At 37.7% G+C, this 26,337-nt stretch overlaps 1 protein-coding gene and 1 long non-coding RNA gene across 2 annotated transcripts in view; one reads left to right on the top strand and one right to left on the bottom strand.

Moving 5' to 3' along the window:
• The window catches only part of TENM1 (teneurin transmembrane protein 1), a 776,824-nt gene that overhangs the window by 654,979 nt on the left and 95,508 nt on the right, over positions 1–26,337 (bottom strand). The window contains exon 2 of the mRNA XM_077186191.1: positions 4,487–4,583. The gene's annotated coding sequence lies outside the window, so the exon portion shown is untranslated. The remainder of the gene's footprint in view (positions 1–4,486; positions 4,584–26,337) is intronic.
• Positions 679–26,092, top strand: LOC143695237 (uncharacterized). The gene is made up of 3 exons (XR_013184320.1): positions 679–855; positions 22,022–22,117; positions 24,087–26,092. It is a non-coding gene; the product is annotated as an uncharacterized LOC143695237 (long non-coding RNA).

Genomic DNA, 26,337 nt, shown 5'->3' with positions numbered 1-26,337 from the left:
AAGGGCTGTGGTTTGCTATAAAGGGCTGATAACATTCTTCAACTTTTGTTTAATGTTATCTTTTACAAGGGGCCAAAAACATTCAACCCAGTCCAGAACAGGAAAAATCTCCCCTCCCAGACTATGAATTTTAATTCACTCTGTCCATCATATCATTGAACATTTAGATTCTTGACTTTAGGCTTCAGGCAATAGCTATTCAATTATTTTCAGTAGCATTTCTAACTTCCCTACTCTGCTTTTACAAGAGCACATTCAATAACTTGTATACTAGAAGTCCTGAACAAAAAATCCCAAATTTTGCATCAAAGTCATGCTTGGGATAACATAAAAGTAATGGAATCTATAATGAGGAATGAGCTGAAATTCAAATATTTAACAGCTAAATGCCTCTGGCTACCCAACACACACCCAATGCACCAAGCCTGTAGGAACAGTAGGGGAATAGGCAATGAAATTGTGATGTTTAAAGACCAGTACCTTCAAAGCCATAGCAAAAAAATAACTGGGAGCTAAGCACAAACAGCCGAGATGCCAAAAAGCTTCCTTAACTTTGCAAGCTGCACTAGGTCCCAGGTAATGGCAAGAAGGAGCTCATTACCAGGCAGGCTGTGCTCAGATCAGTCAAACCTCCCTGAGCCTCGCTCACTGATCATCTCTGAGCTGGGGTGAGTCACTTTAAAGATCAAAGTCAGCAGCTGCTTGAAGGAGCTCCAACTAAGTCCATTAACATTCCTCCTCCTGAGAAAGGCTTCTTGTACAAGGCTCAAAATGCAGCCAAAACCACCCACTCAGAGGATCCACAGGTTAGAAATGCATGGCAGTGAGAGGACTGCTCTGGGGTCACAAACACAGGTAAGGAAGGAAACGGACACTGCTCTCATATCCACTCATTTAACATTAGGTGAGGATTGCAAACAGTTTGAAAACAGATGGTTATGTCAGAATTTTGCAGTGTAAGAAGAATTTATTGCATTGCTAACAGGAGCTTAAATTTTACATTCAAATCCTCGTTATAATTTATTCAGGAATGTACTCTACCTTTCTGGTGCTGTGTTGCCTTCATTGGCATTAATTTGTGTTTTCCCCTGATATCTGCAACAAAAAACTGAGTGCAGGTAAAAGATTAGACCAGACAGAATCTGCATTCCTTTACTGGCATTAACCCTGCCCTCATTTATTTATGGATGAAGCTCTGTAGTTTAACAAACACAGGCACTGGCAGGGTAATGAGAGGATGCACACTCTGATATTTACTGCACAAAATTCAAATTGGGAGCTGAAGGTGTCATAATTGATTTTGTTGTGGGTTTTTCTATAGTGATCATCACTGTGGTATTTAAATTATTCTCCAAAATATAATTTATTCAATTCCATAATGCTCCTTAAGGACAATTAAAGCTGAAAATCTCAATGCAGTGAGTATTATAGTATGTTACAGCCAAAATGATACATGAGATAAAAGTTTCTGATTTTTTGTTGGTTTTGGTTTTTTTTTTCTTGTTGTTGGTTGGTTTTTTTGGTTTTTTTAACCGCTGGATTCTAGACTGGGGGCAGACAATTATTTTTAAGGAAAGAGGAGCTTTAGATTGACTTCGTGATCTTCTGTCTCTTGATTACACAGTTACTGACAGAAGGAGTATAACTTTTAAAATTTCCCAGTAAAGCTGACAATAAAGAATTATTTTCACTGTGAACTATTTTTATTTTTCAAAGTAGAGAACATGGCACTTATTTTAAAAGAATATGATATTCATGAGAGCACTTGACTTGCAAAAGTAAAAATCTGTGGGATTTAAATAATGTAACCAGCTGATTTGAGAACATTTGAATTAACATTGGTGATAAATTTTTTCACAGTAAAATTATTCAAACTCAGCAGGAAATTAAGTTGTCACAATAGGTTAGTGTTAAAGTAAGTGTATCTCTTATCTACCCCTACATATGTTGCATGACATCACTGAATAGTGGTTTCTCCTGGTGTTATCTAGAACATATTCCCCTCTATAAATGGAGAAAAGTCATGTTGCTTACTTAGTACAAATTACTGACTTCATCAAAATTACATTGAAGTCCTACCTCTCTCAATATGTGAGCAATGAAGGAGTTCTAGAAAAGCTGCTCAGTGATTGCATTTTTACAGAACAGTTAAAGAAACTGTGAGCAATATTAGAACACTTTTTGCTCAACTTCTGAGAGACAATTCTAAAAAACTGGTAAAGTCCAGAATTCACAAATTGCCAGGAAAAATAATGCCATTTCTGTCCTGTGTAAGTCTGTACCTCCTAATTTAAAAAATCTGTTCTGTTTACTTGAAATTAATGAACTTGTTCTTTACGAAGTTGTCATTAGATGTATCTATAACAACTTTTCCTAAAGTGTAATTTTGCAAAGGAAACAAATGCACTGAAAAGGCAAAATTCACAAAGCACTGAAGACAGTGGTGTGGTGATGCCTGGAGAGGCTACCTAGAGCAGAGGCTGGGCAGTGCTAAAGGAATAAAGTAGGGATTTAATCAAAGTCCTTCACAGGATACAGCTTGGGCAGTGCAAGAGCCCAGCCAAGGCTACACCCAAGATGGACTCTGAGTCACAACTTTTCACACTTTTATAAGTTTTGGTCCATTTCCATGTTGGGGTTAATTGTCCAATTACAGCTCCAGGTTATGCAGTCCCATCCTCCCAGTTTGCTCTCCTCAATTCACTGTTTACACTCCCTGGGCATGGAGCTGCATTGGGTTCCTTGGTTCTCAGGCTGGAAAAGGATTGTTCTGTCTGACTAAACTGTGAGTTGAACTTCCTAACACTTATATGAAATTCAGAGTCACACACTAAGGCAGTACAGAATCTAAAAAATATGAAAGCTGAATCTTAAGGCATGAGTGGGAGTTCTTATCCTTCATAATTCAGGTGTTTTCGGCAAGTGATATTTTCTGCCTGAAGAAAAAAGCCAAATTTAATTGGGATTTGGAAGAAGTGTACAATATAATTTTGGTTTTAAGGACTGTTTTCCAGTCCTTGATGTAACAATTTAACATGGTCCTAATCTTGTTATTTTCTACCTAATAACTAAAGCACTCACTAAAAATGTTGAAAGGCATGAAGAACTTTTGCTTAAGGCATCTGTTAGTCAATCCATTTTGCTTTACTAGGTAAAATAAGATTTATTTGTATCTTATAAACTGCTTTTGAGTGAGAAAAGTCATTGTAATGATTATATTTGACCTTCACTGCTTAAACATCAGGAAAAATAATCACAATTCAGAGAGCTAATTAAAAATACACAATGATACAGAAAATTGAAAACTGCTTGAAAATAAAGAGAAACTTATTTGGTAAGTAAAGCTCCAGGTGCAGCTGTTTCTTAGGGAAAAAAAAAGATTTTTTTTTTAAATATCTCTGCTGTTATAAAGATAGTAATTATTTTTATTCTGCAGTTTCCCAAACTTGCCAGTCTCTTGAATACCATGGTATAAACCTACTGCTAAAACTACATCTGTTGATAACCCAGATGTTCCATAGATTGGCCTGAAGTGTAAAGTGGTATTTTGCCAATCTGACAAGTTTTTCCTGATACTAAAATCAGTGTATGTCACACATAAAGACACATAGTTTGAGTATGTCCCTCTTCAAACATTGCTAATGTAGACCACAAAGCAACCCTAAAATAGCTGGGTCTATTTCTTTGAACAGATTTAAAATGCATTAGTGGAATTGTCTATTTGGGGAGGCTTCAGATTGTTTTATAATGTTGTTACTTTAGCAGTCACTGCTTATAATAAACAGACAGAAGAGCTGCAGCCAAAGGGCTTGGCCAGAACTGGGATCTCAGTAACTTTATTCACTGGATAGAGCAGAGACTCTGCCTGTCCTGCAGCCTGACACCTGCACAGGGTGGGCATTCCATCAGACCAGAGGCCTGCAACAGTCTGCTCTTCATGGGGAAAAAAGGGTTGAATTAATTCTATATAGGCACACAGCCATGGGTAGGGATGTGTTTTACCTTTAGACAAATAAGCTGTTCCAAAAAGCCATTTCCCAGCTTATTGTCACAGAGGTCTTCCATTGATCACAGCAAAACAACACAGTGATTGATCCTTCTTGTTTTTATTATTTCCAATATGCTCATTTTTCTGGCATTATAAACTTGGTTCTGAAAGAAGTAATTTCTTTGATGTAGAAAAACTTACTTGACCTGTGAAACCAAACCAGTTTTCTCACACATATTTTGAGTAAGTAGCCTTGGCTCACAATGACTTCTATGCATACACATAATCTGCATATTAAATCTTATTTGGAAGTAATTTTGAAAAATGTGAGTTCTGTACAAACCAGTATACAAGGAACAAACTATTAATCAAATTCTTAGCTCTAATAATTCCCTGAATTTTTTTGTCTACATTTTTCCCAGATTTTACTCTGATACCACACCTGAGACCAGGTGATTCATACCAAAATCTTGCTGCAGTTGCTTTTTTAAAACTCACCTAATTATTAATTTGAAAATTCTTCCCTTTGTGAAGACTCAATGAAGCCTCTCTGCATCTCCTGCAAGCTCAGCTGAAGACTGGCAGGGCTATGCTGCTGTAAAGAAAATGACAGATAAAGACAATTTTATTCAAATCTGAAAAATAAATTGGACTTGCAACAGAGCTGCAAAATATAGAAGATGTGTTCAAAACAATCATTTTAAAGTAAATGCAAGTTACTGTTTTAATACCATGACTTCAGCATTAAATAGTATTGCTTAATCAAAGAATTAATGATATTTGTGACCCTGCAGATTCTGCAGTAGCCTCCACTCCTGGAGAGCCCTCCACATTGAAAATACTTGCCTTTACTAACACTGAAATATAGCAAATATTTAGGAATAACAGAGAAACAAGGTGTAAAAGCAAGACACACTATAAAGAAAAATTCTATAGCAGAATTATTTTTTTCCTTAAGAAAATATCGAGAAGAAAAATAATCAGTTCTCAGTTCTACCAGGCTAAATCTACTAGAACTCCATGTGATTTGCACCAGTACAGCTGCAACATCAAAGGTCCCTTCTCTGCTTCATGATAACAGGACTGGGTCCATTAATTACTAGATTTGGAATTGGGCTGAAGAGTCATCAGTTTACACAAATTTTGAAGGTCAAGATATTGTCAGAGAAGGGATTCTCTCGCATTAATGTGTTTATATAACACATATTAACTAGGCTGCAAGATATTGAAAAATGAATAAAGGCAGTTATTAACATATATTGCTTGTTTGGGAACTGTGAATAAGGCTACTTTGCAATTCTCTTCTACATAGGAAAAAATAAAGCTTTGTTTCCATTTGCACTATTGCATTTTTTTATTATTTTTCATATGCATTAGGATATTTTTCATGCTGTAAGAAATAAATGTATTCAGAACAGCTGCAAAACATTGCAAAGAATTATTGTCTTAAAGCTGGCACTGATTTCAAGCAGATAGAATGTTTATTATTTCATCTAACAACCAGCATACTTAGGAGGAGAGAAAAAGCAACCAGATAAGCATTTGAATGCATTGCTTTACTTCAGTTGCCCATTTTGGTGAAAAAAGAATATGGATTCATCTACATCAGAAAGCTTGCATAGTGATATGCAGGGAAAATAAATTCAATAAACAGAATGTGAGAAGTATCTATTTTGTTCATCATAACTTAGATGAGCTTACTTGGTAGGCAAAAAAAAATATCAAGGCTTTCACTAAGATGTCAAATTGTAGCAAGTGTTCTTCTGGTAACAACTAGAAAACATCAGGTGTATGAATTGGCTTTTGCCCTCCTTGATTTCAGTCAGTCCCACAAAGACAAAAGTATTGCTTACTTGTTTTACCAAGTGATACATGTCCTCTTGCTATTGAAAAATAAAAACTTAATTCACAGAAATAATATTTGTGTGACTGCTCCTGCATACACTTTCATAAAGCCATATAAAAAAAGATTTAGGTCTCAGATCAAGACTGTTCCCTACAGAGTCCGTAGGGCAAACATTTGGACAATACTAGAGATTATTAAAAGAAAATAAAAACTGAATTACTATTGCACCACATTTGCTTTTAGGGACCTGAGCCTGACCTGTCTTTGAGTAGTTCTTGTGGTCTTGCTTCCATTGCAGGTGCTAACAGCTCCACAAAATATGGACTTGGTCAATGTCCATGGCCTCAGAGAGCTGCAGGCAGACACCCAGAGCCCTCCCCTGTCCCCAATGCTGTCACTGCATCACAGAGGGTCCCTTGCCCTTGGTGACCCCGTGCTGTGTTTCCAGTCCCCCCCGTGCCCCAGCAGAGCACCAGGGGATCTGCTCCCTGCTGGAGGGGAGGCTGACTGCCAGCCCTGCCCAGGGGCTTCCTTTCTCACCTTTTTAACGTGGTCACTTTTTAAGTGACAAGCTTCTCTTAAGAGCTTTTATAATACATTGCCTAAACTATTAAAAAAACCCCAATTCCAATGAAACCAAAAAAATGAAATCAACAAATCTGAAACACTTTTTTGGTCAAATCCTGTAGGCCTGAAGTGATACATTAGATTATTTGATGTAGAGAGCTTTTTGGATAATTGGTTAGCTGAGAAAGGACATTTCGATGTGATACCAATGGATAAGGATAGGGGAAACAAGCTGGGAACTGAGCAACCAGTGTCCAATCACTGACAAAGGTCACAGTGACCTTCCCTGAAACGGGAAGACGGGGGAGAAAATCGCTTGCCAGAAAATGTAGTTATCTTAGGTAGAGAAGTTAGAAGAATGCAAACATAGAAGCAAAATAATTGTTAGAAGATAGAAGTAGGTGTGGTTGATCTAAGTGTGCTTTAACCAATAACGAGCTCAGCTTTTGCAATATGTATAAGCTTCATTAACACCAATATAAATATGTGTGGGGTTTCAATAAACTTCGGGATTTGCTATTCACGCATACGGTGTGTCGCATTTCTCCCGCCGTTCACGACAATTTGCAATTTTTTTTCTGTTTCAAATCACCAAACAATTCTATTTAACCACAATTTCCCCATCAATTTTTCCACTCGGACCTATTTCCATTGCAATTTTCTAGAGGTCAGCTTAGACATATATAGAATATCTATCATTTTAACCTGAGCAACAAACTATAAGACATGAAACTGCTGGTGGAGCTAGTAATTTTTCTCTACAATTGACCTTTCAGTGCTCCATCTATTTCATATTTCTATGTAATCACAAAGCCAGGGTTATTCTCAGCTACTCTATATACATTTTACAGTTTTGTTATTATTCTTACCATTGTTCTTTTCAAATCAGGTTTGAAAATTTCTTGAATTTTTCACCAAATTTAAGACTTATAATATTCCATGGTGTTCAGAAGTGGTATATTCTTTCCTATGCTATAATCAGTTATATGGACTACTTGTAGTTTTGAAAACAAGATAGAATTAAATTAATCACTGTTGAGTTGGCCCTTACTTTTCCATTCAAAAAAAATGGAATGGCAGCTTTAACATGAACATTTAGGAAGTCATTCAACATAAAATTTGAAATACTTTTGCTTGCACCTCTTATGGAACATTCTCACAGGTCATATGGGAGAAAACTCAATTCAATATAACCTTAACTCCACCACAAAGAGGACCAACACTGTCCTCATATCCACCATCAGAAATGCTGTGCTTAAAGAGCTGTGCTCAAAAATAGAAGGTTGACACTTAAATTAGAGAATCTATCTCAAAATATTTATAAGTCTGCCAAGTGTGGATCCTCTCTGATTAGAGTGGTAGCAATTATATAATTTTTCTTAAATTTAATTATATACCTCAATTTCATCACCTGCTCTCAATCAGGAAGTAAAATATGTTTTATGAAAGGAGAAAATCAAACTTGCTGACTGTGCAAAGGTGAAAGTAATTCTTAGAGAAGCCATCAAGGACAAAAGCTGTTTGCCTCCAAGTTTTCTTTAGCTTTCTACCAGCATGACCATTTCTCCTCCATAATTTATACCCTGGTATCAGAGTGTATCAAAGCTTGTCCCCTCCTTCTCAGGAACATGCCCAGTGTGTCAATATCCTATTTTAAAATACGTGCATTTATTGATAATGTAGTTTAAAATAGGAGTATTTACAAACAAATAACTTGTATTATACTAAGGCTGTCTGATACCCAGCAGAGTCCTATGTACAAATTGGAAATATTCTGATACCATGGTTGCAACACCCTGGGAGTAGTCCAGGGATCTGCAGTTAAAAGTATCAATATCAAACATGACTATTAAAAGTAATATTCAAACATGACTATTAAAAGTAATATTCAAACATGACTATTAAAAGCAATATTCAATCATGACTCTCCCTCAGAGCTCCTGCCCTGGACTGCCATTAGCAAACCCAGTTCCTGGTTCCAGTCTGTCTGTATTTATATATAAAAGCAACCATCTCTATGCATTTCAAGGCCAATCAATTTTTTGTTTTTAAGCTTAATAATGCCTTATTTAAAACAAACAAACAAGCTATAATTTAGCTATAATCAGAAATCAGTTTTGTTTGGTACTACAAGGTTTCTTTCCAGAAAAGCCAAAAACCACCAACATTTTCATTGAAACAAAACAACCTGAAATCCCAATAGTTGATAATTACTTGCAAATTATGAAAATAATTTATTTTCTATAGGAATTACTTATTTGCACGATAAGCTTCTTTCCAAGTTAAAGTTTTTTTTTTCAAAACACAACAGAAGGATAATCAGGCCAGCACTTCTGAGGATGATTTTCCATAGACACAAATGTTAGTTCAAAGCAGTGAGAGGAAAAAAAAAAAGAGCCCTATGTCCACAAGTAACTCAAAGGAGGGACTTCTCAGCAACTTCTGATTGAGAAAATGTCAAGTGTGCTCTTAAATGCTTTGTCCATAGGACAGAAGTGTGAAGAGACTGAAGTGTAAACAATTCAGCTTTCAGCTTCCTAGCTTTAAGCTAGTAAATCTCCATTTGTATCTTTGCTAGTTCCCTAGGAAAGGGGTCTTGTTTTTACATCAACTTTCATGATTTTGCAACATAATAGAGTAAAGCAAATTTTTGAGGCGGGAAATTGGAATTTGAAGTGTTATTGTTCTGGAAACCTTGAGATTTCTTGGAGTAGCACAACATTCCTGCCATCTGTTTTGCTTTCTCTGCTTGTACCAGGGACCACGTTGCTGTGGCAACTGATTCCAGGGTGGCTCCAGAGCTGTTTGCTGCCCTGGGCAGCGGGAGCAGCATCCTCCGGGGAGGGGGAAGCTGTCATCACAGCACTGAATTCCCCAATGGAGCAGCTCTGGGGTTAACCTGTTTAATCCTACACCTGGTTTGATAAAGAACACTAAGGAACAAGAACTAAAGTTAAGAAGAAATATGGAAAACAGCCTCCAGTTTAGGCTGATTGTTCAACCTGTGCTATGTCAGGAAAGAAGTTCACTTTTCTTTCTGTTTGCAGGTTTGTCTTTAACAGCTCTCAGAGTTCTTCCTTCATCACATTAACTTTACTTTACATATATAAAGTAAATACATATTTTTTATATATATATATATATATATATATATATATATATATATATATATATATATATATATATTTACTTTATATATGCCCAACAACTTCTATTAATATGAAGCTTCAGGGCAAAGTCCTCACTTTTCAGAAGTTAATAAGATGTTTATCACTCAGCTTCCTAGGGCCATGATTTCATTGCTGGAAAAGGAGAGACCAGTCTACAAAACTTGCAGGTGTCACCTCTGTAACTAATGTACTCTCCAAAGTACACAAAATCCTGAAAACAGCTTACCAATAATATAACATTCCTTTAGCTCAAAAAAGGGCTTGTGTTCATTAGAACTGTATTGAGATAGCACTTATCAATTTGGCAGATCTCATTATTTAGATTTTTGCCTTTAAAATCTAATCAGTATCTTCATCCCAAATCATTTTTATGCTCCTTCCTCATTACAAAAACTGCTATTTTCAACTCAATCAGTTTCACTACAGTTATATTTCATTAGACACTAAAGAGCTGTGAGATTGGGGTAGTCTATTAAAGAAAACATTAAACATAGAGCTTGATGTCTGAGAAATAAAGTGCTCTACAGGACTCCTAATGGAAGAGATTGGTGGGAACATCATCCTAACAGAAATTTAGGAACTATACCTTGCAATATATAATTAGGCTTTAAAAGCATTGTGTCTGAAAGAATTCTCAAATACATTCAAATGGAATTATGGCCAGTCTATAACTACAGTCACATCTATCTTTCGTGTGTACAAACCTTCTAAATCAGGAGTAGCATTCAAACCTCAGATATATTTTGACACCAAAGGCTGATGATATGTCAGCTTTACTGGGATGGGCAAGGTGGGGATAAGGAAGGAGCAAACCAGAAACCCAGAAAAGTTTTCCAGCTTTTTTTGGAGCTGACAGCCATGTCAGAGAGCACTGAACAAAACCCCACTGCTTTCATGGTTCTTGAAGGTTGTGGGTTTGCTGAGGCAAATTGAAATTCTCCTGAAGGTCTCATGAAACAAATTTTGTGGGACCTTATAGAAGAGATATGGAACTGCCCTACACAGCAAATACCTGCTACTGTCTTTTGGTGCTCCTCTGCCTGCATGATGCACACCTAAAGATGAACACAATAATTTTGCTTAACAGCAGAAAGAAATTGGTTTATTTTTGGTCCAAAAAGTCATGCTTCAGTTCAATTCACCTATTTTAAGAGAAATAAAAGCAAACAACAGAGAAGAATCAATGTGAAAAACCCAAATCCCATAATGATACTTTAGAGGAGACACTATTCAAACTGAAGTCTGTCTGAGCAAAGAGGGATAATGGGTCCACCAAGCTCAAGGCCAAGATTTTAGTTAATAATGAGATGCCAAATGTTCAAGTAATAACTTCTTAAAAAGACTGATTTTCAAAAAGCACCAAGGGCCAGGTGAAAATAGCCCAGGTTCTACAGGTTTATTTCAGCCCACGTTGCTGTTTTGAATACAACAGGAGTTCAGGGCATTTGGCCAGCCCAGACTCAATTTAAACTATAAATCAGGAACAGACCTAGAAATTTATGCCAGCAGGACTGCTAATGTTTTTTCTTTGGCAACAATCTCTTATTTTCAAGGAAATAATACATTTCCCTCCATGTTACTTTATTGAAAACAGGACAACACAAGCATTAAAATATTGCTTTCCAAGGATAAAACAAACTAGGCCATATCACTGCTTGAATAGAGGTGAAAATGTGCACAATATAATATTTAGATATGCAAGGGCTACTGCTGATGTGTCTGCAGCTCAGAGAAAATTTACAGCACAAACTTTGCATGAGTCAGTGTGATGGCTGCTGTCAACACAAAAATCAGCTGCATCTTACACATCTACCACATGCAAAACACTCCTGCAATGATCTCATTAAGGAGGCTCTGCCATATATCAAAATGATGTTAGTATCTACAGCAGCCTATAGATACTAAAATATGCCCTCCCTGCTTATTTTGTACACAGTGAAAAATGAGACACTTGTGGGTAAGCTTGCTCATTAATTCTGACAGATAATTGAGAGTACATGCTTGATACCACAACTTAAGTATTTGAAAGCCACAGAAGTATATAAGTGTTTGTGGAAAAGAAAGAAAGGAAGAGGAATGGAGACAGCAATTATTTGAACTACACAGAATTTTAAATGGGTAATAATTAACTACGGTGGTGAGCAGCTGAGATGAGCCACGAACAATTTCCCAAGCTTTCTTGAGCAGTATCTAAAAGTAGGGCTGAAAGAGAAGAAACACTTTTCCAGCAATTCTGAGTTTCTTTCTTTCTTTCTTTGTTGAAACACCAACTTCTATTTACTTAAAAAAGCTGAGGAAGTTCTGTACGTACACACGAAAGAATTGAGGACTCTCTTTCACTTATTCATGACCTCGAGTAGATCAGCATCCATTAAGATGGGTTAAAACTGAAGACAGAAATTCCTAGTAATTTTCTCTCAAAAAGACACAATCAATCCCAGAGGTGCCTTGTATGGCTGAGATCATTCATATCTCAGCACCTTTGTGCAGCATGGATATTCCTCTCCATTCCTAGTTAAGGTTCCATGCACAGCCCAGGGCACAGCTTCCTCTCCTGCACAGGAACACCCCTGGAATAGCAACATGTTAGAATGGCCCTCTGAGCACCAGCCAGCTGCAAGAGCAGCCTTGGCAGAGCTGCCTCTTCATTCCTTAATCAGAAAGGGAAAGCAGCCCCCATCCCTCCATTCATGGGCAAATGTGTCCAGAGGAAAGGAAAAACCTGCTGTGATCAGACACAACCAAAGCATTCCTTAGAATGGCTTGTGTCTAGGACTGATCCTGCTCCTCAGGAACTGAGTGGATTCCTCTCCTCCAATTTTCCTTTGCTGTATAAAATCTATACATAATCCACTCTGTTCCATATTTTCTAAGCAGCACCCATCACATTGTTCATTCCAAGGTCAAGCCAACACATATGGCATGCAATTCAGAACAGCAAACATGAAAACATTTGTCATTAGTCATTATAAACCCTAAGTATAAACATAAATAGTTACCTAGAAAGGATATTTTATTTCCTAGGAAAGGAGGTGGCAGTGGATGCTCACTAGCAATGAGTTGCAGCCAGTACAATAATTTGAAAATTTATATACACAGTCAGTACTCCAGCCAACAAATAACATAGGCAATTACTGCTCCTGTTAATGTGTCTGTGTGCCTAATTTTGGGAGCAGCATGCCCAGTGCTTTCCCCTCAAGGTGGCTTGAGCAACTGGTCTGTATTTTAATGGAGAGAACCATATGTAATGAAAGCAGAACTTCCAGGAGACAAGCCACAATTTCAACTTGTTCTTGTTGCCAGAGTAATAATTACAGTGAAATGGAAAAAAAAACCAACCCAAGTACACACCTACTATAAACAGATGGCTAATAAAAATTTGGGGAGCTCTTACAGTACAGAAATTGAGTACTCTGAAAAGACACCTACATAACAAATGCTTGGACATGTTGTCTCCTTTTATAGGCTACTTAAAGATGTGCCCTCTGGCTCAGGAGCTGAACTGCTTTTTCTTTTATTAACAATTATATGCAAAAGAGTCAGAATATGTTTATACTAAATATTAAGCTTTATTATAGAATGTTTCAAATATTCTCATTAAATACAGGCAGTAGGTATTAACTATTAATGTAACATACTCTAACATGGTCATGAATTTTTATGTTATTGATCACAAATTTACGGTCTACCATCTTTAAATAAAGAATAATCTTGATGAAATTAGGAGTTTACAATATATATTGTAAGCTTGGTCCACCGAGATTTACACATGCCTGCAAACATCTGCTCTGTTTTGTACTTCCATTTGAAGACAAGAACAAATATTTCCATTTGCTCAAAAATGCTGACAGGTGAATCAATGTTTCAATATTCAAATAGTTCAGCCCATGTTGCATTATTCAGTGTAGCAGCATGACTTCTCAACAATAAAATATGGTCTAATACAAATTTGAAGTGATACAAGCAAATGTCTGTTTTTCTTGCAGAAAAAAAAAAGCTGCTTTAATTTGAAATTGTCCCTTCTCCATCTGTAAGAAGAATGTGAAATATTACAAATGAATTACTTTTGCCTGCCTATCTTCTTCATCCCAGTTGATAGCAGAGCAAACACAAGAAATAAGGAGAAATCTGTCTGTTCCCAGGCAGCACAAGTGACAGCAGATTTAAAGAGACATCATCACCTTCAACAATTGCCAAGTAGAAGCAAAAAGAATAAAAGCTATTTCAGGTACCACAAACTGCCTGAAGTCTTCCCTACCAATTTAGGGAGGCAAACCCCAGCCATTTTCTGTTTCTTAGAATGTTTTTTTTTTTTTACCCTATTTGTGTTTGAAACGCTGTGCCCTTAAGGGAAATGCAGTCCCAATGTTGCACATTATCTGTACACAGAAACACTTGTCAGGGGGGAAGTAAACAAAGCAAAGCTGGCACCTCTCACCTGCCTCATTTGCAGTAATTCTAGGTAGCACTTTAATGACAGGAAGCTGGATATTCTCAGGAAGTGTTTATCAAACAGTTAGTTGGCCCAGAATACGACAAAGAGAAATCAAAAGTATACTCCTACCAAAAAAAACCCCAAAACTATAATGTGATTTACACCACAAAATACCCTTCTATTCTCTTTTTGGAATATGTTATTCTGTCACAGATTTCTGACACCAAATGTCTACCATACAGTTTCCTACACAAAAAGAAAAAATATTTTTAAGATTGCAAACACAGACCCTCAGTAGTTTCTTAGACCATGTGCTACTTTTTCAGAAAGACAAGAGTCAAATCCTTTTCCAAGAAAAAAAAAGAGCAAATTCTGTATATAATTAAAAGACAAGACAGAAATTGAAAAAGACCCCAACCAACCAACAACAAACGACGAAATGAACAAAAACAAACAACACCCCCCAGAAAACCAAGAACATCTTAGTGTTTTATTAATAATCAAGCAAGGTGTTTGTACACAGTCTCAAACACTAATTTATGGAGTAACCAGCTTGAAATGCCATTTTTTGGGGGATTGGGGAGGATAAGCTTCACAACATTAAGTCTGTTCATTCATCTTTGTGTGCAAGCAATCTGATTATTCAGCAAAATCTACACAGATGCTTAAAGCCAAATACACCTGAAAATATCCTTGCAGATGGAACTGCCCATAATCATGGTTGCAGGGGATATGATTGAAGAAGAACTTTACAGCCTCTTAAAGCAATATTTGTATTAGAAATTGGTACAGGTTTATCCAAGAATGGAGAAAGAAAAGCTAAGCCTTTTATTGTATTATATATTACCTCTCCACTAGCAGCATGTTCCTGGGTGGGGGCTTTATTTGCCTCTGACCCCTAACAGATGGGATACAACAGATTCAGCTCTTCCCTGCCACACTTCATAAAACCTCCAAAATGACAAATGGATCAGAGAGGGGAGAAGAGGGAGGGCTGAGACACTGCAGGTAAAACAATGGTCACATAAGCCCACAGTTATGTAAACTGATTTCTTTAGTGAAAAACCAACCAACCAACCCCTCACCCTCCAACTGATTACAATAATAAGGTCATTCCAAACAACTCTTCTGTCAAATACTTACCTGCACAAATCACAAAGACATTTTACCTCTGACCACATTTCAGATTGGCCCCACTATGATCATTCTTTTAAACTTTCTGATCAACTACATCTAAACAGATTTATCATATGACCAGGCTTCTATTGCTCTATTTGCTCCCCTCACTGTATTTATTAAGGAGCTGCTCTTATTATTTTTTAAAGCAGTCTTGTTTCTCTCTTTCCTAGGTCAGTTATCTCAGTAATTCAGACACTCAAAGTGCTGGCTATGTCCATCATGTTGTCACACAGCACCAAACTGGGAGCCTTTAAAACACCCCTAACAGCTCTCACTTCCATCCAGGTGATTCTAATTATGTTACTGAGACAAATTTCTCTGGTAGCACCATCCAAAAGCATGGATGAAAGGTTCAGAAGCAGTTTTTCTAGGCAGGAGTTGGCAGTGCCTGCACTGGCAAAGAAAAATAGCATTTGTCTGAGGTCTTTCACTTAGCTTTTGCTCATGTTTTCCCCCACACAGTTCCCTTCACTAATGGCAGTGGAATGGATGGCAAAGAAAGAAGGAAAACATATGATAAGATGACACATCAGTTGCTAATTTTAATTTGTTTGGTTTTGCTATGTCTTTAGAACACAAAAACCCCCATTGTTTTTCCTATTGAAGTGTGATTCTCCGTAGAAAACTGACTAAACAGTGACACCATAGGGTGCTCTGCCTATTCACACTAATTAATTTTTACCTAAAAACATGCAGCATGTTGAACATTTCAACTGCTACCCCCTCCAGAAAGGATAACAGCAGCATATATTGGGCACTTCAGGCAATGAAACCTTTACAGGGACTCAGTGTTTTTGTAGAGGGATCAACAGGTCCCTGTAAGGAGCAACTCCAGCCTCACATTCCTCTATTTTCCATAGACATGGTATAAAAACTGTTCTACTGCTTTCTCAATCAATACTTCCCAAAACAGCAAAATAGCTCTGAATGCAAATTAATCTGAGGAAGCTGAAACAGATCTAAGTTCAGAGATAGCAAAGTTGTGAAGTGATCATTAAGATGCTGGTGACAGAGAGAGGCAGACAGAGACACATTTGTTTTCCTGCATAGAACCTTTGTCTTTTTTTCTTTCTTTTTTCCTATTTTAAGCCACAAATTATTTGCATTAATTTTGACTTTTAGGGGGAAAAAACCCAATCAAGTTAAAGTGCTGTTTTAAGAACAGACATTAAAAATACTTCTGGAGATGGAGACAGAAATACAGATTAAGTACTATATTTTTAAAATAGTTTTGATAGCTAAATTTATGGCCAACCCATTAATTTAAATGTCTGTAATAATTACAACTTGATCATGTCTCCAGTAGAATTTATGAGTCCAGAATCACATTAATGTTTATTACTTTTATTTTAGTAATGAATGGATCCCACATAAAGGCTTAGAGTCACTTTCTTTTTTTAAGGTATGAACAAGTGTTTCTCTCACTGTTACTGATCAATATTTTTTCCATTTCAATGGAATTTTCAGTTCTCACTTACTTAGGTGATAGTAATAGGTGGTTTTTCAGAGGCTCAACATCCTTCAGAGACACTTCACATGGTCTGTCCTATCCAACTTTCACTTTAACCAGCTGGACAATTTTTTCCAACAACTTCAAGATGAGCAAGTCCCCCAAGTGACCTCTGCAGGTCTGAGCCTGCCCTGCTGAAGAGAATGGGAAGCTTGGGACTGACTTCAGGGGACCTCAGAATCCACATGTTGTTCTAAAGGCCAGGGAAGCTAAAGCTGAGATTTGGAGCAATAAACTCAAATTTGTGAAAGCATCAGGTCCAGTTGAGCACCTGCCTCTAATGATCAGAGCAGTTGTCTCTGCTCTAACCACACATGAAGGAGTATAAATACAACTTTGTTTGCATCTGGACACCTCAGCTGCAGTAACTAAACTGTGAGAATAGTAAAATAAATTCCAAATGCCATCAATGAATACACCAAGATGGAAACAAATTATGCATTGATGCTACATGGTGCCTTCCAGAGTTAAAAGGTCTTTGTGGTTAGCTGTTTGGACATTCTCAACTTTGAAAGCCAAATGTGAAGTCAGATCACCTCACTGAAACCAGAAACACTGCTGAGGTCACAAGCTGGGTATCCCAAAATGGGAAGCTCTCAAAAGACCTTTTTGAGATGGACATCATTGTGCTTTAAGTGAGGAACAGAAAGAGAAATTACTGTTGCAGAAAGTTTCATTAACTCCTGTATAAATGAGGTTCATTCAAGTAGGCCCAAAAAACCCCTCATGTTCCCTAAGGAAATGAATTTAGCACTCTTGTCTTGCTCTGTCCAGAAGGACCTACTTGTTTTGGGTGCCTGTGTGCAGACACAATGCCATGGGTTATTATTTCTTTTGTAAAACAACCCTTAACTTTGTTTTTCTGAAACCTGTGTCTCTCTCTATTTCTCAGGGTGACACTGTACATGGTGAGAGACATCATGTCTGATCACATCAGTCAGACTGCATTAAGCTGTGTCAGTAATGGCTGCCAAAGTGACTGATCTAACTGCATGTGACACACCATCACTCTGTTTCCTCGTCTGTGAAATATGAGATGGATTTTGGGGGCAAAAAGAAAAAGAAAAATCACAAAAAACTTCATACCAATAGGAAATTAATTTTAAAAAAACTGTTCCCATGCTTCCTTTCAAAAACAAAAATGAGTGAATATCTTTAATTATTTTAGAAACTAAAATACTGGGGCTTAAGATATCTCCACAGTCAGCTGTGCAGATGCATATCTTATTAGAGAAAAATCATGAAAACTGCAGGATGAAACCTAAAGAGTTTTGCAAGTAAGGAAGTACTGCTTATTTGAAAACCTTCATGGACACCCCTTTGACACTTCTAGAAGAATGCTCTTATTAATTTTATATATGTGAGCATAGGAGGTTAAACAAAGCAGTTTAACACTTCCAAACGGGAAGAATAAAAATTTGGTGGACCTTAAAGGCTTCTGGTTACTGCTTTATGATGAAGTATTTTAACACTATCAGCATGCCAGTCACTAACAAATTTCCAAGAACTCTTTTTGTGGCCATCTGATTCTTTTGGCAGTGGCTCAGGCCCATCACAGGCAGGGATTAGGATCTGAGTGTGCCCAGGCTGCAGAGCAGGGCCAGGAAAGCCTCTGGTACCAGGCCTTTTAAAAGCCTCAATCTTTCAATACTCATGTAAGCTCACAAACTGAATTTAAGCTATCTTCAGCAATGCCAATATTACAGGAGCCAGCACATTATTTGCCATGGATACATCCTCCCTAACCCTCAAAAACTAAGCAGGCATGAGAATCCAAAACAAATCAAAGCCTGGAGAGCAGCTAGAACAGTAAGACTTTCATATGGTGCACAGCAGAAAAAAAATCAGCCTTTCAAAGCAGATCACTTTCAAAAATCCCATGTGAAACTAAGGCACAAAAATCATGAGTAGTAACAAGCACTTCAGGGACATTTACCCTTTTAACTTCCTGCTATATTTGTTTTCCTCTGGCCAGTTAGGGGATTCTCACAGCCAAATTCTCAGAATGGCTGTAGGAGCTGCCACACTGCTCTCTGCAACACAGAACACTCAACATGAATTGGCAGACACACAACTTGAGCAACAAGATGAATCAGTGGCTCTTCATTTCCCATCTTGGCCTCTCTGCTGAAATTACATGAGGTGTGTTAAGTCCTTTGTACCAACATCATGAAATGGAGTTACCAAACATTTTCTATGGGCTGACACCTCCCTGATCATAAGAACTAAAGAGTGTCACACTGCTGTCAAAAAATAAATCACACACAATCAACATAATCAGGCATGTAATAACATGTAATACTTATTGCTTATTATTACCTATTGATTTTCTTTTTTTCCTAAGCACTGCCAGGTAAATTTACCTCTATTAATTATAAAGCCCATTACAAGCAGCAGGAATTACATCCCATGCAATTCTAGGGAAATCCAGTCTTCTTTTTCTTTTTCTTTCCTTTTCTTCCAGTTGCCCCAGCAGTTCTGAACCTCATGACCTAACAGAGCAATATAGCAGCAGCCATGAAGTGGGGTGCAGAAAATCTGCCTTGCAGGGGCTGTAGGAACACAAAGTAGTCCCAGGTGCAGCAAACTCAGTCCCACAGAGAAATGCAGGGCACGTTCACAGCACACACAGGCAGGGACTGGCAGTGCCCAGCCCAGCAGCACTCTCTGCTCAGCCCTGCATCCTCAGCTGCAGGCTGGATTTGCCTGGAAACCCATAAGCTCATGTGGCCTGTGATTTGCAGAGGGGAGAGGATTGTTTGAGTTAAAGAGATCTTTGCTCTGTTTACAGCAGAACAGCCAACAAGGCTTTTGCCCTGTATACAAATGACTGTGTGCAGGTCCTTAAGCAGCTTTGTGGTTCAGTGGGAACTTGACCATATATAAGCAGAGGATAAAAATAATCTTTTGGGTTCATTTGCTGCAGAAATAAAACAGACTGAAATATGTTTTTATATGTGCACTAAAATTTCTAAAAATACAAAAGATGCATTTATATTAGAGTATCCTATTTAAAAAAAAAGTTTTCATATTTACACACAGAAATACCTCTCCCAGACTGCACACAAGGCATTTAACTGCCTTGATCACGCTGAGATTTCACCTCAAAGACTTGTATATGACAAGCGGGGGAAAAATAATTGGCCAGGTAATGTTTAGAGTCACACAGGTACATTTGAAGGTCCATCCCTGTTCTTAAATTCCTTTTCTAAATGCATCCAAGTGTTCTGATAAAAATCAGCCTTGATGTGAAATAGGAAGAGAATGCATTTTTGCTTGATTTCAGCCTTATCTCCGAAGGTCATCTCTCCCCCCAACACATTTTGCTTACAACAGACAAGAGACTATATTTTCCATGATGTTGCCTCACTAAATTGTATGAGTCAAAATAATTTGTGTGCCCATTTTCCACAAAAAGTTCTCTGAAGCCTAGAGCTCTGTACAAGAGAGTCTGTATAAATTAATCATCTTCAGAGAGAAATCATGTGAATATTGAAACTGGGAGCTCAGTATGCAAGCTTCAGCATAAAGGAGCTCAACAGAATGCAGAGCATAAGCCCACTAGTGTAAATATGACTTCCCACAAATGTCTTTATATCTCATGCAGAAAAGTTGCATTTACCTCTTCTCCAACTTACAGTCTGTTGAACAGAAATGCAGTTACAAGATATTGCTCACTGGACTTGTGCCAGGGAAGAAATTAGTGATATTTCTAAATTTATCTCATCAAACTTGAATTGCAATTTTTAATTCTAGTTCTGTTTTTTAAATTCACAACAAGTCTTGGAGAGATGGAGTTTTAGGTCTGTTTGAGTATTCCATTGACACCCAAACACCATTTCTAGGCCACAGGAATCCTTGCTGCTTTCAAGAGGTTTTTCTTGTCCAGAACAGCCACAAAGCTGCACAATATATTGCCATATAGCAGTGCACACATTAGACAGCAATAAGGTCACAAAGCCAAGAATTTATTAACTTCTTATTCAGTGGCATTCAGAATGAGCCTATGTTAGCCATGTTATATTTCAAAATACCTCTCCAGAATGTTAAAAGAAAAAATTCAGCTACAAAGAAATTATTAAAAGAATAATCTCCTTCAGAAAAGTGCAATAGAAACTTGTCCTCTTCCATGATTCAGAGTAAACTTAGAGTTGACTGTAGTATCCTTTGCTAACCCTAATCCTACCCCAAAGGCATCTCAGCTGGTTTTATGCAGAGGCTGCTGCATCAGAGAGCACATGTACATCCCAATGAACAAAAACCTACAGCCATGCTTGGAGCATCCACTAAGAGTCTCCTTTCTGCTCTGTGTCAGCTGAGCCAGCCATGCTTGGTTCAGGTACTCCAGGTTTCCAAAGACTGGATTAGATTTCAAACACTGCCAGCAGCAAAGGAAGAAATGCTGATGAGATGTTGCTATGGGTATCCCTAATTTGCTACAGACCCAGAGTGAGCACATGCAGAGCACCAAAGAAGCTATCAACACTATCCAGAGCTCATGATGATCTAAAAAGAGTTTTAAACATATTGAACAGTAGACCAGGACTTACTCTCTAGAATTGCACGGGCTAAAAATCTAACTCTTAGCACCTATGAGTGTACTATGAATGAAATTGTGAAAAGTTAATAATGCCTTGTTGTCCATCTGTGAGCAATGAACACTGACACAGCTGAGATGTCTGCCTGGAAGCTCTCTCCTAACCCACATGACAGCAATAGAGAAAAAATACATTCAAGAGCTTGGCATCTGAGTCTTGCAGCTGTCAGAGCACAGAGTGGCCACAGGTGCTGCTCCCAACCATGAAATCCACCAGGGAGGGAGAAGGCAAATAAGAATAGAAATGCTACCAGCAAACAGGGAGTAAAGGGCAGGCATAAAATCCCTTTCAACTGCCAACACACTGGTACAGATCCCTTCTGACTGTACTTACATGGTGACATAGAAACAGCAGTCAAATTGGTAATCTTCATGTGTGGAGTATTTGCCTTTGATGCAGGCAAGTCAGCATTTGGCAGAGAGTGTCAAAAAATAAGAGGGATGGGGATGCAAAAATTATAAATAAATAAAAAATTAAATTATTAAATAAATAAATAAATAAATAATATTAAATGATTGAGGGGAAAACACAGCAGTTCACTTCTTTCTTCAATGATTGCTCAGTGATGTGGAGATGCACCCATTTCTATTCATTTTTCCTCTTGTCATGTTCAGGCCTTCTCCTTTCATCCCTGTGGTCAGCTGTCATTTCTCATTATACGAGTAGTCACCCATGCAAGATGCTACCTCCGAGTGTCTCCCTCACAACTGTGCTCATGTCCTCCACAGTGCTACAGAAATAGTTCCATGAGAACCAGCACTGGCAGAGATGACTGTGAAATGGCCAAGGAACTCAAGCCAACTTTGTGTAGTTACAAAATTAAGGTAAGGGATCATTTGCAGCATTCCTATCAGAAGACATGTCACTCCCAGTAAGCCCAAGCAAAGTCATCCCCTCCCTTTTCCTTTCCTCCCTCCAAAATACACCTACCCTTAAACTAGAAAGTTTCAGCAGCAGAATATTGGAAAAGCCATTACAAAGATGCAGTTCTGCAACACACAAAAGTAAATCAGACAGCCTTGCTATTACAGCTAAAGGAAGATGAAGGTCTCAGCTGGTCTCCTATAAGCTGCTTACTCACCCCAGGAATGGAATCCACCATTATCTTATCTCTGTATTTTAATTCCCCTCTTTTAAAAATAGAACTTAACACAAGAGCAATAAAAGGCAATATTCCTCATGAAAATACCCTAATAGAAAGCATTACTTCCAGCTCATGGAATTCCGATTTTACAAAGTCCTTTGATTTTCCTATAAAAATAGTAAATATGGATTACTATAAGGAATATTAATTCCAAATGTTTTGACAGGCATTTCCCTAACTTTCTATTTGTTCCCTTCATTTCTAGATACTTCTCTAATAATCAAGTATATACACAATACTAACAGACTTGATTCCTTAATCCACACAAATTCTGAAGAATTAGCTAAATCCCTTCCTGTTATTTCCTATCCAACTTTAAAAAAAAAAGCACACATTTGCCCCAGACAAGACAGCTGGATGTAAATTCTTTCATGCATTTCAAAAATGCAAGAAATCAGCTGCTGTGTAAGCACAATGATTAGATCAGAGTCCATTATATTTATGAATCAGGGCATGGTGTCTGCCTAGTTTTTAACTATTGCATGGTGGCAGATCCATGTGAGCCTTTGCAATTGTAAAAGTAAAACATGGATTAATCTCATGCAGTATTTTCTACAGCTACATGAAAGAGACTAATTCCCTTAACAGCCTTTACATTACAACTGGTTTCCATGCCCATTTATTCCAAAGCTTTTCCACTTAGCAATCACATTTTGCAACATGGTCTGTGGCCATGAGTACCTGGCTGATTTACTCACACTGAAAAGCTGATGCTGATGTTTTGCACACAGTTAATGCCTAACAGCTCATTTGATGAGATTTCCCAGGGTGGTTTACTTGATGGGATGGTTGGAGTGCACAGGGCCCACATTGCCAGAGCTGCTGAGAACACCGAGGTCAAACACCGGCCCGTGGCTGTGAATTTCACTGGGCACTGAAAAACTCTGTGGCAATTAGTGATTGAAAATGTTTTCAAGGCACTACTGGTACTTTTGATTCCCCAGCTCTAGCCCAGTGCATCAGAAGATACAGATGTCTATAGCATGTAAGAGGTTTACAAACAGTATTTTAATACAATGGAATTTATGCCTTCCACTCATTTAAGCATTTTGTTATCTAACCTGTCACTAATTTTCAGGTAACAGTGCCTAAATACGTTAATAATAAATCACTTTTATCAATTTGCATCATACAACATCATACATCATTTTCACTTTAGGGACAAACTAATTTCATGGTACAACACTCTATTTTCATTTACATTCTGGTGTAAGTAAAATTGTAAAACTAAAAGACTTCTAAACTATGTAAATCCAGGTAACAATGCACATAGTCTGGAGACAAAAAAAAAATATTACCACAAGACAAAAGCACACGTTAGCTTCCATCTAGTGTCTGGGAGATCATTCAGGTGCTCCCTCTCCTCAAGGGCTGCAGGGAGACTTCAGCATGGCACAGTGCAGTGAGATGGCAAAAGTTACTCCATGTTATTGTCAGAAACTGAGACCACTGAAATTCTCAAAATAAAAAGGTGTAACCAAAAAGTTACAGCTGTACTTTTCCCTTATAATCCCTCCTGAACCCCAGACTCTTCTCCCTCCCAAGTACTCTGCCTCTCCCTCCCTGTGCCATCCTCTCTGCCTTTACTCCCAACTGTGTCTGTCCTATATTAATTCTCCTTCCTCACCCAATTTCTTATTTCTTGCCAGCAATCATCTCTACAGAAGCTTCTCCTTCACCAGATGAGATTTCCAAAATGGAGCTGTATAAACTCTGTTTCTCTAGAACCTCCTTGGGGAAAACTTGGCTACATCTTAAATTCAAGACTGAAAAATGGAAAATGCATGTAATCTGCAAAGGCTATCATTATAATACTGTGCACACTCTGTTCCTTGCAACACAGTTCCACCAAAGCAAACCCAGAGAATAGGAATCCAGCAAACTCTTTCTATAAACTAGAGCTTGAAAATGGGAGAAACATCATGGTCTGAATTAACCAAGGACGGTGGTTTTGCTCAGCTCACAGATTCCCACACAAACTCCCCCCTTTTCCATTTAGGGGTCACACAAGCACAAAGGACAGAGGGTGCTGGACTCTGCAGGACCAGAGCCAAACTCCATTATTGGGATTGGAGTTTTGTGACACCAGAACCACCTGTATAAAGATCTGAAACCCACAGAACCTAGAAAATTAATGCATATATTTAATCTTAACATAGACATTTGTCCACCTTCTGAGGGTGTATTTGTTTCTTTTTACACTGAATTTCAAGGAGAGACTTAATATTTTATCATTTACATGTGGAGGATTCTCTTAGTATCTCCTGTGTGCAAATTTGTTTACCATGAAGAGAGCTCATTTATTTTGGGGCAGAATTGTTGATTTCTTCTAAAAACAAATAGAATTTCTGACTTAATAAAGAGATTATGTCTCTATCAGATTTATGAGGCCATAGAAAATATTAAACCCATGAGAACTTAACTTCCAGTGATTCATAAATGTTATTTCCAACTGCTAAGTTAATGTCTTATGGTATCATTATGGAACTTTTTCAATCCCATTGGAGAATTTCATCTATTCCTACTTCTGGAATAAATAGCCTGAAACAAAGTACTCCCAGACTGTTCTGGCTGAAAATCTTATGACACCCTATTGAGAATCATAGTTAGATTATTATTTCTTGCAAATACAAATATTTGCCTCTCAAAACATCCAAGGAAGCTATATTACTGAACAGTTACTTCTTATTCATCTCCCACCTATCTTTTGAAAGGTTTAATAAGTTATTTCAAAGTGATGGGTAACAGAAAGTGAAGTATTAACAGCCATCTCACTAAGCTTAGAAGTAGGAAAAGCAGAGGGATGATTGGCTGGTGTTCATTTAGAACATGACTGACATTTTTTCAGTATTTTTCTCGTGTCAGAGGGAGTGACAGCAGGCAGGGGTGGTGCCCTCCTAGGGCAGTGCCACTTCAGGTTTGCACTGGCTTCAGTCATGGAGAGGGCTGAAACAACCAGAGTGAACAAAAGGGCACCCAGAAACCCTTAACAAGAGATGAACAACAAATCAGAACCACTTGCAAAGGTGTTAGCTTGGTGTTAGCTTATGTAGCTCTTGTGTATTTTAAACTGAGAATTTTAATTCAGACAGGGTTTCTTTGTGTCATTCTATTGCTTCCATCAAGACTATGCTGTCCTTACCCTTTGGCTATTTTTAGGGTGTAAATAAATTCAAGTTAAACACTAGGTCCTTGTTTGAGAAAGTTTTTTTCTGTTTTGGCATCCAGCCACTCCTGTTAAATGCATTTACTGTGTTTCCTCTGACAGCAAACTTCCCCTGCTGGGAAACACAAAGAAATGCTCAGAGCTCCACTTGTTCACCCAAATCTAACAAAAGGCTCATCTGGTGCATTAATCTGTAATTAAATGTATATTGTATACATGGCAAATTAATTTTAAGCACTATTATATCAGTGGGGTTTTGAAGCTGACCCCTCATGAAATCAAATTTTCCTCCTGTACCAGACACCACTTTCTGAGAAAGGCGTCTGCAGTTCCTTAGCATCTCTGCAAGAAAACTGCATGCTCAGTTCCAGCTGGGACAAAGATTACAAACTACCAAGAAAATGGAAACTGAAACTAACTTTTTTCTTTTAATTGCTGAAGTAAACTTCTGTTGAAGATCAAGTCCTTTGAAATAAAAGCACTGTATTATGCTTATATCTAGAATCTTCTTGTTGTAATTGAATAGCAAATAATCTCTGTAAAAATAAAAATATGGCCTTGTCATTGTGTTCTCCTGGAACACTTTGTGCATCTTATCCAAGAAAAAAAAAATTCAGTAAGAAAGAAGAATTAGCTTCTCACTAGAAAAGCTTTCTGACTATTTCAGCTTTCTACATGGTCATTCAGGGGCAAATGCTTCTACTTTCTTCTGATAACCTTCTCATACTCTGCTT

Source organism: Agelaius phoeniceus, chromosome 14 (genome assembly GCF_051311805.1).
Source record: "Agelaius phoeniceus isolate bAgePho1 chromosome 14, bAgePho1.hap1, whole genome shotgun sequence".
NCBI lineage: Eukaryota > Metazoa > Chordata > Aves > Passeriformes > Icteridae > Agelaius > Agelaius phoeniceus.
Note: the sequence above shows the minus strand (reverse complement) of the source record. Positions and strands in the feature narration are given on the sequence as shown.